The 12,040-nt window shown below is 37.7% G+C and overlaps 1 long non-coding RNA gene across 1 annotated transcript in view; it reads left to right on the forward strand.

Annotated features, from left to right (window-relative positions):
* LOC129482993 (uncharacterized) overlaps positions 1-12,040 on the forward strand; it is a 61,517-nt gene that overhangs the window by 36,224 nt on the left and 13,253 nt on the right. Inside the window, exon 4 of the long non-coding RNA XR_008657871.2 lies at positions 646-710. This is a non-coding gene — a long non-coding RNA (uncharacterized lncRNA). The remainder of the gene's footprint in view (positions 1-645; positions 711-12,040) is intronic.

Below are 12,040 nucleotides of genomic sequence, written 5' to 3' on the forward strand. Positions count from 1 at the left end.
ACCCCTGTGTACCTTATTACTAGATGGCTCCTTAAATAAATCATAAAACCCTAGTTCTTAAGATGACATGAATGTGCCTATTCCTTTCAAATGAGATGAACCCATGTATTTACCATACATGAAAAACTAATGCGAATGGCATAATCCCACGTGACTTTTCTGATTGATTGGAGTTCAGGTTCACTAAAAGAGTCACTCAAAAGCTTTCTAATCTATTTCCTTACTTGTTGGCTGGGTAAGTGTTACGTTTGGGAAATAGAAGAAGAAGGTGATTAGTGGATAGAGCTGGGGCCGTTGGCCTCGTGTAGATACAATCATTCACAGATTTCACAGGATAGGAAAATGTAGGGTTAAGGGCTGCTTTCCAAATTGTTTTCCCCTGTTTGCCATTGCAGCTTTTCCAGACCACTTAATTTGATTTTCAGTTTCAAAATCTTACTTATAAATCTCCCCTGAGTGGAGAGTTGGGTAGGTGGAAGGAAGAGACGAAGAGAGAATGTTCACAATGTTAATACCATGGTTATACGGTTGACCCTTGAACAACACAGGTTTGAACTCTGTGGGTCCACTTCTAGGCAGATTTTTTTCACCTCTGCCACTCTTGAGACAGCAAGACCAACTCCTTCTCCTCCTCCTCTTCCTCAGCCCACTCAACATGCAGATGATAAGGATGAAGACCTTTATGATGATCCACTCCCACTTACTGAATAGTAAATATGTTTTCTCTTCCTTATGATTTTCTTAATAATATTTTCTGTCCTCTAGCTTACTTTATTGTAAGAATACAGTGTATAATATAGATGACATACAAAATACGTATCAATTGATTGTTCATGTTATTGGTAAGATTACTTGTAGGCTATTAGTAGTTAAGTTTGAAAGAGTCAAAAGTCATATGTGGATTTTCGACCATGTGTGGGGTCAGCACCCCTAACCTCGGCATTGTTCAAGGGTCAGCTGTATTTATTTAAAGAAGCATAGAAAAGAATACATTTATTCACTTGATCAACATTCGTTGAACAGGTTGAGTCGTAGGTGCTTAAGAGAAGTTAATAAAACGAGCAAAGACACCTGCCATGGAGCGCTTATGTTGTACCAGGAGGAGCAGGCAATAGACAAAAAATAAAAGATAATAATATAATAGGTAATACATATAACACAATAAGATAAAAAAAGTCACAGTATGTCAAAGTTGATGAGTGCACTGGAAAGAAAGGAGTGCAGAGAGAGGAAGGAGGGCATAGGCCTTGCCTGTGAGAGGACAGATTGCAATTTTAAATAGGAATGGTCAAGGTTGGCCCTTCTAAGAGAATGACCTTTATGAGAAAGCCTGCAAGAGGGAAAGGAGTTAGTCATTGGGGTGTCTGGGAAAGGGGGTTCAGGCAGGTGGAACAGCCACTACAGAGGTGTTAAGGCAGGATCATCTGACATGTTCAAGAAATAGCAAGGAGGCCAGTGCAGCTGGAGTCTTAAGGGAGGGAGGAAAGTAGGAGGCTGGGGCAAAGGAGGAATGTGGGGGCCAGATCATGTAAGGTCTTGGGAAGAATGAGAAAAATCAAAGATGCCCTCGAACCTGAGCACAAAACCAAAAGCAAAAACAAAAGCCATAATAAGCATATTGGCATTTGATTAATTTAATTCCTTATTGAATTAGTGATTCTCATGGTGGGGGAGGGAAACTATATATCATACCCCCTACCCCTGCCACCAACCAGGGAACATCTTTACACCATTCCCCTCCTTTTAACACCACTGCCTTATGGAGGCATCTGTGCTAATGGGCAGATACTTACTGTACTCTTTGCAGATATTAGGGCAGGGAAAATGTTGAAGACATTTGGTGTAAACACACCAAATTTAACTGACATAATTATTGCCTAATATGTGTGTCTTCATCCATTTGGGCTGCTATAGCATAATACCTTAGATTAGGTAATTTATAAACAACAGAAACTTATTGCTCACAGTCCTGGAGGTTGGGAAGTCCAAGATCAAGGCAGATTTGTGTCTGGCAAGGGCTTGTTCTCTGCCTTGTTGCTGTGTCCTCACATGGCAAAAAGGGCAAGGAGGCCCCTCAGGCCTCTTTTATAAGGGCACTAATCCCATTCATGAGGGCAGAGCCTTCAAGAGCAAATCTCACCTCCAAAAGGCCCCACTTCTTTATACTATCACACTGGGCATTGCATTAGTTCATTTCCACCTGCTGATAAAGATACAATGGAGACTGGGTAATTTATAAGGAAAAAGAGGTTTAATGGACTCACAGTTCCACATGGCTGGGGAGGCCTCACATTCATGGCGGAAGGTGAAAGGCACGTCTTACATGGCAGCAGGCAAGAGAGAATGAGAGCCAAGCAAAAGGGGCTTCTCCTTATAAAACCATCATATCTTGTGAGACTTATTCACTACCATGAGAACAGTCTGGGGGAAACCGCCCTCATGATTCAGTTATCTCCCAACAGGAGGGACCCAACAGGTCCCTCCCACAACATGTGGGAATTATGGGAACTATAATTCAAGATGAGATTTGGGTGGGGACACAGCCAGACCATATCAGGCAATAAGTTCCAACATAGGAATTTTGGGAAGACACCAACATTTGGATAATAGCAATGTGCAAACTCTTTTCTAAGGCAATTTTAAGTTTTTGTCATTTATATTCCCACAAGGTATCCTGAGCAGAGCTACACCAGATAACATGGTAGAGTTTTTTTTAAAGGTTCTTAAGGGGTGTATCTTAATGTAGCTAATAAATATCCCAGTAGGGCTTTCCATGTGTTTGTTTCAAATCATAGAACCAATTTAAACTCCATCTCTTTTGGATGGGGCCAGACTCATACGAGGAGTGGTGACTATATGAGTTAATGTGGTTTTACTACCCAGGAGGTGAGATTTAGCTGTCATTTTAGACCTCATTTAAAACATTATAACTTCCTTCTAGTGTTTCTAATATTCTATCTTGTACAGCAGTTACATTTTTGGATTTAAAATCCTCCCTTTTGAGCCTTTGTAAGCTAGTGTACAGGTTCATGATGTGTGATGAGTTACAATTTTTCTGAGGCCCAACTTTGAGTCTCAGGCACTACAGGAATGGGTCCCAGAAGTGGGTTCCTGTTTTCACCCAGCACCTGGCCTCACTGTGGCTTCATCATCCCATGCTCACCCTGACCTCCTCCCTTTCAAGCCAAAGTGAACATTTTATTGTGAAGTCCTGTTCTATGGTGATATTAACAAATGTGAGGGTTTTTGCAGTCCTTGCAATGCAAACTCACAACTGTCAAATGTCTACTATTTCTATTTTTAGCTTTTCTGAGTATTAAAAAATGAAGTATAATTTAAGTACAACAAAATGCACAGATCTTACATGCTTAGTTTGATAAGTTTGGAAAATTGTACACCTGTATAACCATCCTCCCAATCAAGATTCAGAACACATCCACCACCCCAGAACTTCCTCTTCTCTTCCTTTCCAGTGAATTGTTGATCCACCACCACAATCTTGGGGGCAGCCACTTTTTGACTTCTATCACCATAGCTTTAACCTCATAGGACAGTTTTGCCCGTTCTAGAGTTTCAAACAATGAATTCTTCCAACATGTATTCTTTGTGTGTGTGACTTCTGTCTCTCAAAGTGGAGTTTTTGAGATGCGCCCATGTTGTTGCACCTATTGGTAACTTGTTCTACTTAATTGCTCAATAGTATTCTACTGTATGACTATACCACAGTTTGTTTACCCATCCTCCTGTTGATGGACATTTGTCTTTTTGGGGAAGGAGGCTATTGTAAATAAAGCAGCTATAAGCATTCTTGCATATGCTTTCTGTAGACATAGGTTTTCATTTCTTTGGGGTAAGTATTCATACCTAGAAATGGAATTGCTGGGCAATAGGGTAGCTTTAAGAGTATTGCCAAACAGTTTTTCAACATGGTTGTACCATTACTCTCCCCTAGTAATATAAGATAGTTCCGGTTTCTCTACATCTTGGCCAACATTTGGCATTGTCAATCATTTTTATTTGAGCTACTCTAGTGGGTGTGAAATGGCATCTTGATGTAGTTTTAATTTCCATTTCTCTGATGACTAATGGTGCTGAGCAACCTGTCATGTGCTTCCTGACCATTCCTACATGTTCTTCTGTTAAATGTCTGTTCAAGTCTTTTGCCCATGTTTAAAATCAGGTTATTTGGTTGCTCACGTTAATTGGTAAGAGTTCCATTATTTATTTTTGTACTTGTCCTTTTCCCTGGTTACCTTCTAAATTCCTTGAGATATTTTATCAATTCTCTCTACAGTGTTCACCACAGTGCTTTGTAAATAGCAGGTGCTTAATAAACACTTATTGGATTATCAGCATAAAGTAGTAACCCTGCCTGTGCAGTGGAACAACCTGTTGGTTTTATTAACAGAATTCAGTAAAGTTTGGGCATTCAATTTTTGGATTGGCAGCGTCTCTTACTTTTCACTTTTTGAATTGGACATTACTCTTTTCCAGTATGTGACCTTTTGCAAACATTCAGGCTGCTCATTTCTAAATGCTTTAAGCCAATCTGGCATATAGTACTTGATTGTGGAAACTGTCATAAACTTTACAGTTAATTTTTATAAGACTTACTTAGGAAGATCTGAAGTTTTCATGATAGGTGGTCTCTTCGAGAAGTTGAAATATTTATAGTCTTGAAAATAGAATGTTCTGTACAATCACCTTCTGTTTTCCTCCTCTTCTGAAATTTATGAGACATTTCTTAACCAAGAACCAGAGCCCAAGGGGCAGACAGAAGAAATATAAATACTTTTATTTGAAGATAAAGATGGTGAGCATCGACAAAAAGAATATCTGAGGCTTTTTAAACCTTGTCTCCTTTCCAATTTTGTCAGCCAGAAGCATTATAAATGTATGCTCCACTTTGAAAGAACACCTGCAATGATGTCATCTTTATGTTCTTAAATTAGTTCTAGCCAGACTGGCCAGCTTGGGTAAGCCAGAGCAACGTTTCCATTCTCATGCATTTGAACTTTGCCTCAGACCTATGGCTCCTGTGTGCTAACCCCATGTTTTAGAAAAGCTGTCATCCCCAGGGTGATTCAGAAATCTTGAAAATCATATGTAGCCATTGAGTTTATTGGTTAATTTTTTATCTCAAGTCAACTCAACAAATTAAAATTCTTTTCTGATCTGATCTCAAAAGTAATACTTGCTTGTTGTAGATAATATAGCATGAATGCATACAGAAAATAAGGTTGACCTAAAAACTGATCTCACAAAATAATTACTATTAAAATCTCCTAGGTTTACTTGCTATTATTTTTGTTTTTATTTTCTAACATTATATCTAACCTGTAGTCTATAAAAAAAGAATCATAGTGAATATATTCATGGATACTGGGCTTTATTTTTTTATTTTATTTTATCTTTTTCTCTAGAGTGATTTTCACTTACTGTTACAGATTTTTACCAGCTGTGTAGCATTTCATTTTGTTCTGTTTGTTGATTATGTTTGTATTGTATCTCAATAGTTTTTTTTTCTTCATGTTCTGAATAAGAATGAAATCTTTTTCACCAATGAGAGTATATTTTTGTTTGCTTCATGTTGGTGTATGGAAAAGCAATGGACTGTTGTACATTCATTATTATTTTTTAATCTGGTCCCTTTACTGTGTTTTTTTTTTAAATTCAAAGTGCTTAGAGTTGATTCCCTTGGGTGTTTAGGTTATCTGGCTATGTTGTTAGTTTATAATGAACTTTTAATTACCTCCCTTCTCTTAGTTATGGTTCATATTTCTACTTCCAGTCTTATTACGTGACTCTGATCTTCTTGAGCAATGTGAAATAGTAGACACACCTGCCTTGTTTCTGGTTTTAACAGGAATACTTTTAATGTTTCATATGCTGGCCACTTGTTTACGTTTACATAATTATGATGTGAAAGAAGTATCCTTGAGTTCTCATTTTCCCTAAGGATTTTTAACAACGTGAGAATGTGTTTTAGGTGTTATTTAATGCCCTTTAAATCCTAATAAAGGTGGGGACCGCTGACATAAAGTATTATAACGTTGAATTTTCTAATATTGAACACTTTTGCATTCCCAAGATAAAATATGCTTTCCTCGGTCATGCTAGAAAATTCCTTTAGGATACTATTTATTTTGCAGCTACTTTATTTAGGATTTTAAAATTATTCCTAAGTGAGACTGGCTCATGATTTTCTTTTCTTTATTGCATTATCTTTGTTAGGTACAGAAATCAAGATTAATTTAGCTTCATGAAATCGATTGTGTAGCTTTCCATCTTTTTCTGTGTTCTAGAAGAGTTCACATAACCTAATTCCTCAAATTTGTGAAAGAAACTTTTGACATATGTTAATTGTATTTTAAATTTCTTTTGTGGCTAGTAATATATTCACATTTAAATTTTTCTGTTATGTCAATTTTGGTAACACGCCCAGAAAAGTGTGCTTAATTTTAAGATTTTAAATTATATTTTGCAAGGTGGAATATCATAATCTCCCATCACTTTTGTTCTCAGCTCAGTTTAATTTGAAAAACTTTTTATTATATAAAATTAGAGAAGATAGTACAATTAACTATTGTCCCATCTTCTAGCTTCAACATTAGTCAGTTCATGAAAACTTCATTCTACTTATATCCCCATTCATTTTGTCATTCACTGCCACCCCTCTCCCATTATTTTGAACAAATTCCGCCATCATAATTTCATCTTTAAATATTTCATCATGTAGCTCTAAAATATATGGACCTAAAAATAGTGAAAATATCACTATCTACCTAAAACGTTAACAATAATTTATTGATGTCATCAAATATTCATTCAATGTTCATGTTTCTCCAATGATCTTTTGCTTTTATACAATTTGAGTACATACATTATAATCAGTTGATATGTTGCCTCCATTTCTGTTACTATACCTTTCTCCCTCCAACTCTTTTTTCCCTTGACATTTCTTATTTCTGATTTCTTATTTGCCCATTTTTCCTGCTTATGTTTACCTGAAGCTTATAATTTTGCCTTTCTTTTTTGTTATTTGTTCATTTTTTCTGTTTTCTTAATTATATTTGTTAGAGTTTATTATATTTTTTAAAGAGCCAAATATTGCACTACATCAAATTTGACACTATACTCCCAGCCTCCTCTAAAACATAGTTATCTTATTGCAGTTGTTTTCTTAGAATCCTTTCTTATTTCACCAACCATGTTTATCTTCTCATCTGGTTGTCTTGGCCCGTCTTACTTTTTAAAAAACTGATGTTAATTTTCCATTCACCATTTTTCTGTTTTCTGTGTAAGAGCCTGTGGAAAAACAGTTAAGACCCCTCAGTGGCTGGGCAGTGGGAGCTGCAAATCAGCCCTCAGTGGGAGACTGAGCCCCTTAGACTTAAGTAGGGATCAGCTGAATGGGCCCAGAAGCCACCTACACCTATAGCCCAGTCTGTGGCCTCAGCTTGGAGAGCAGTCAACTCAGGAACTGGAGCAGTCCATTCTCCCTGAAATTCCTCCCTGGCCACAACCTTTTCAACAGCGGCTGCTCTTCCCTTTCAGTCTCTTCAGGATCTCTGTGGAATTGGAGATCAGACATGGCCTTCCATGGGTGTCAAAGGGGTGCCACCATGCACAGAACTTCCTGGGCCAGCATGCCACACATCAGACCTGTGAAGTGAGCTCGTCTCCATTTTTCATATGTTTTAATCCCTCCTCAAAGCTCTCAGACATTTAAACTACTATCAATCCCCATTCATTGAGCCAGACTCTTGTGGTATTAGTGCAAAACGTGCTCCTTGTGGAGCACGTGACCTGCCATCTTTCTGTCTTTGATGCTCATCTTCTTTCCCCTTCCTTTGCAGCCTGTTCTTTGGTTTTGGTTTTTGATCTTGTTTCATAGAGTTGCTGTCTTTGTGTATTCCATTAGTGATGGCACACTGTTTCCAAAATAATTTACTTCTGGTGTCTCTAGTAAATAATTTTGAGTTTCCAAAATTATTTATTTCTGGTTTGTGCAGTAAATCGTCTTCAAAAGTCTCTCCACCCCCTTCTGAGTTGTTGGGGTTGTTTTTCTTTCAGTTTTTAAAAAATATTTTATTCCCATCGGCACATATTGATATTTTCCTTTTAGATTTACTCTTAGAAGAAACATTTATCTAGACTTGATGATGGCCTGCGTAAGAATGTGTTAACTTCCCTATCTTTGTTAAGGAGGTCACTGGTTATGGCTCATAGTGGCAGACAACAGAATGCACTCTAGTTACTCTGAGAAGAAAATGATTTATCAGATGATATGATGAATCTTACAGAACTTCACCAGGACTCAGGGAATCAGATTTGATTGCTACACACTTAGAAACAATGGCAATCAAGGGAAATGCCCCATCTTACATGGAGCTCTTCTAGTGGAAACACCATGATTGCCACCACCACACCATAGCAACCACGTACTGCTCCATACCTAAGTTTCTAGGAACCAGACTCTGGAAACTCTTCTAGAACTGCCCCAGGAGAACCAACGTGTCTATTGCTTGCAAAGACCTCCAGTGTCCCTGAGCCTGGCCACTGCCTCCCATTGCTCAAACCCTCCTAGTCTCATATGTGGACATCTGCTTGGAAGAATCTCATCCACATACAAAATCCTGGCTCTGGTAAGTGGGCTTTTTAGTTTTCTAGCATTGTTATATCAGAAGCCTCACTAGAATCAAGCAGGAATGGCAGTGGAGTCAGTGAAAAATCTGCTGCTCTAAAGTTTAGTGATGGATAGAACTCCTACAATCCCAGGTCTAGAAGGCCTTCATCCATGGTAGCTTTACTATACAGGAGTGGGTCTCCTATCACACCACTGATTTCCTAGAACTCTGTGCCAAAGAATGATATAAAAAAAAATCACCAATCCCTTCTTGCTTACTCTAGGGCTCCTCTTGCCTTCATCTTCCCTAAAAGAAATTTATTTTCTCAAATGAAATGTTACTAACAATTTCTCCCTAAACCCTTCACACCATATCACTCCCCGATCCCTGCACATCTACTAGTTTTCTGAGAGTTTTAGTATCAAGTTGGAAATAAAAATATGTGGAGAGAAAAAGGAGAAGGGAATTCTGATCATCAACACAGTAGAGGACCAGCTGCACAGTTTCTAGGTTGGTATAGATCCTGGGGGCATGAGCTGGGGGCAGAATCGATGCTCTCGGTAAATTAGCTGACCTGTTTGAGGACATTTGAAATAAATTACTTCTAAGTAGAATTCTAGAGGGAATGTCCTATGATTTCATAAAATTATAGCCATTTATATGTTAGAGACTTTTTTCTTTGACAAAAATGCTGCATGGCTTTTCAACAAATGGTGCTGGAACAATTAGATGTCTACATACAAAAGAATGAAGTTGGGGCCTTACCTCATAGCATACATAAAACTTAACTCAAAATGGATCATAAAAAAAATGGATCATAGGCCTCTTACAGAAGTCTAGATGTAAGAATTGAAAATGTAAGATAAAATGTAAGATATACAAATAGTCAATAGCACATTGGAAAGATGCCCACCATTAGTCTTTTGAGAAATGCAAATCAAAACCTCAATGTGATGCACATCACACCACTAGGATGGTTAAACTAAAAAAAAAAAAAATATTGACAAAGATGTGGAGAAACTGGACTCCCCATTCATTGTTGGTGGGAATTGAAATTATGCAGTTGTTTTGGAAACAAGTTTGGCAATTCCTCAAAAGGTTAAAGTTACCATGTGACCCAGCAGTTCGGCCCTATGAGTACTGAAAACATATGTTGATGCAAAAACATCTACACAAATGTTCAAAGCAGCATTATTCATAATAACCAAAGAGTCAGAAAGCCCAAATATCCATCAACTGATAAAAGATAAACAGATATGGTACATCATTCACCATAAAAAGGAAGGCAGTACTGATACATACTAAACATGGATGACTCTTGAAAACAGTACATTACATGAAAGGAACGGAACCAGTCACAAAATGTCACAAATTGTATAATCCCATTCCTATTGCATGTCCATAAAAGGCAAGTCCATTGGGACATAAAACCAGTAGTTGCCGGGAACTGAGGGTAAGATGGGGAAAGACTGCTAATGGGTGCAGTTTTTCTTTTTAGGGTGACAAAAATGTTCTAAAATGAGAGAGTGGTGAGGTTGTATAACTCTGTGAGTACATTAAAAACCACTGAATTGTAAACCTTAAAAAGGTGAATTTTGTGATAGGTGAGTTAAACTTCAATAAAGCTGTTATTTAAAAAAGTAATGCATGAGATTCCTATTTGAATGTCACCAAGAGGATTGTTCACTTGACACATATTTATTCATGGTACACTCATTATATGAAGTATAGTCCTAGCCTCAGTAAAAATTAAAAAAAATTTAAAAACAGAATATATAAGAGTTTCAAACTCAACAGATTTTAGGAAGCAAACTCAAAAAAAAATCAGAAGAAAGGAGATAATAGATGAAAGCAACAATTAATGAGTTAGAAACTTAAAAAACAGTAGATATAATATATTCAAATTTAGTTCATTAAAAAACAACAAAGCAGACAAACCTATTTAGGAAAAAAAGGGAGAAAACACAAATATAAACAAATGATAAGGGAGAAATAATTATGCAAACAAAGGAAGTGAACAAAACAAGGAGGACTTCACCTCAGGCCATGAGGAAACAGCAATACCTGAACTTCTTTTACTATAAAAAGCTTCAAAACAGGACAAAATAGATTAGACAACTGTGTTCAGATCTTGGACAATAGATAGCACAGTACTGTGATCCCTAACAACAGATAAACACCTTTCTACCTGGAGGCGTTTTTCAGACCATGGTCACAGAAGCAGCAACCCAAATGGGGCCCAGTGGCCTTGGAGTTGAAAGGATAGAGATCAGAGTTCAAGGAGTGCGAAGCTATAAGACATTGTAAAGATGATTTCCAAAGTGGAGAGAACTACCCAGAGAAACCACTGCAGAAATTTGCAGAGGGTCTTCATGAGTGTTTGCTGAGTTTTAGGCTGTTCCTGTGTAGAGTGAATGTCAACAAAGATAGGCCAAGCATGACCAGTGAGCTGTGAGCTGACTGAAAGGCCATCACTCAAGGAAGGCAGGTGTTTATGGTCTGGCTTGTCAGAGTGGAGAGTCCTCAGCAATACCCTGGAGTGGTCACTGAGTGCCCCGGGACAGTCATGCAGTACTGATAGGACCAAATTATTGGTGGAGCAACGTTATTCTAGATCTACCCTAGAAAAGCTTTAAAAAAAAAAAAAAACAACAGGTCTCCAAGGGATCAGTCTAATCTTCAAATGACTTGGATGTCTTTCAAAACAAAGCCCACCACTCTATAAAGGGAAATGGCAAAATGCAAACCCCAAAACATACCATTTGTAGTATCCTGCTAAAAACTACAAGAAGCAAAAGGAAAATGTGAGTAATAACTAGGAGAAATATTAACCATTAGAAGCAAATCAGAAAGGACAGAGTGATATGGTTTGGCTGTGTCCCCACCCAAATTTCATCTTGTAGTTCACATAATCCCCATGTGTTGTGGGAGGGACCAGGTGGAGATAATTGACTCATGGGGGTGGTTTCCCCATCCTGTTTTCATGATAGTGAGTAAATTCTCACGAGATCTGATGGTTTTAGAAGGGGCGCTACCCCCTTTACTTGGCTCTCATTCTTCTTCTTCCTGCCGTCATGTGAAGAAGGATGTTTGCTTCCCCTTCTGCTATGGTTGTAAGTTTCCTGAGGCTACCCCAGCTATGCTGAACTGTGAGTTAATTAAACCTCTTTCCTTTATAAATTACCCAGTCTTGGGTATGTCCTTATAGCAGTGTGAGAATGGACTAATACAGAGAGATTATGGAATTAGCAGAGAAGGACCCTACAACAGGTATTATAAATACATTTAGGTACTTAAAAGAAAATAAAAACATAGTGAGGACAGAATTGAATAAATTTGAAAGAACCAAATGCAACTTCAAGTGATGAAAAATACAATAGATGAAATTAAAAAATTAGTGGAAGTAATAT

This window comes from Symphalangus syndactylus, chromosome 5 (genome assembly GCF_028878055.3).
Source record: "Symphalangus syndactylus isolate Jambi chromosome 5, NHGRI_mSymSyn1-v2.1_pri, whole genome shotgun sequence".
Taxonomy (NCBI): domain Eukaryota; kingdom Metazoa; phylum Chordata; class Mammalia; order Primates; family Hylobatidae; genus Symphalangus; species Symphalangus syndactylus.